Source organism: Elephantulus edwardii, unplaced genomic scaffold (genome assembly GCF_000299155.1).
Source record: "Elephantulus edwardii isolate Elephantulus edwardi_28Jun2011 unplaced genomic scaffold, EleEdw1.0 scaffold00150, whole genome shotgun sequence".
NCBI classification, from domain to species: Eukaryota; Metazoa; Chordata; class Mammalia; order Macroscelidea; family Macroscelididae; genus Elephantulus; species Elephantulus edwardii.
The window spans coordinates 8497902-8498489 of NW_006399900.1; positions in this window are offsets into that span (position 1 = coordinate 8497902).

Genomic DNA, 588 nt, shown 5'->3' on the forward strand with positions numbered 1-588 from the left:
TAAATTTGTTGACCCTTACCCATAAAGCTGGAGTAAATATGACTGGGAAAATACCTTTTTATAAATTTTGATGTTTGTGATTGATATTATTCATGGAATTAAAAAATTAACTTTTGTACAAGAGGTTTCGTGTCATTAATAGGTTGGGGGTCCTTTTAAAAAATGTTTATTATTTTTGTGTGAATGTACCGTCAAATTGGATCTGACTGTTACACAAGGAGATTGTGCCTCTTTCTCCATCTCCTGGATTCGAACCACACACCTCTGGGATTGCAGTGCAGCGTCTTGCTGCTAGGCCAGCAGAGCTCCGTTCATGTCATGAATAGTTTTGATTATCTGCCAGTAGGAAGGGCACTGTTTTTACTCTTCAAGGTGAGACTTGGTGAGCATGTAACTACTTGTCATAATGTACTTTACTGTCACAACAAAGCAGGTGTGGAGAGTATGCCCAACATCTATGAGTGTCTTGGCCATGCTCTTCCTTTAATAAGAAAGGATAGGGGGAGGATGGCAAGTTTTCCCCAGAGTTATTGATAGTGATTATCAAGGGGAGGTTCAAGTTATGGTTATATAGGAGATAAAATTTCC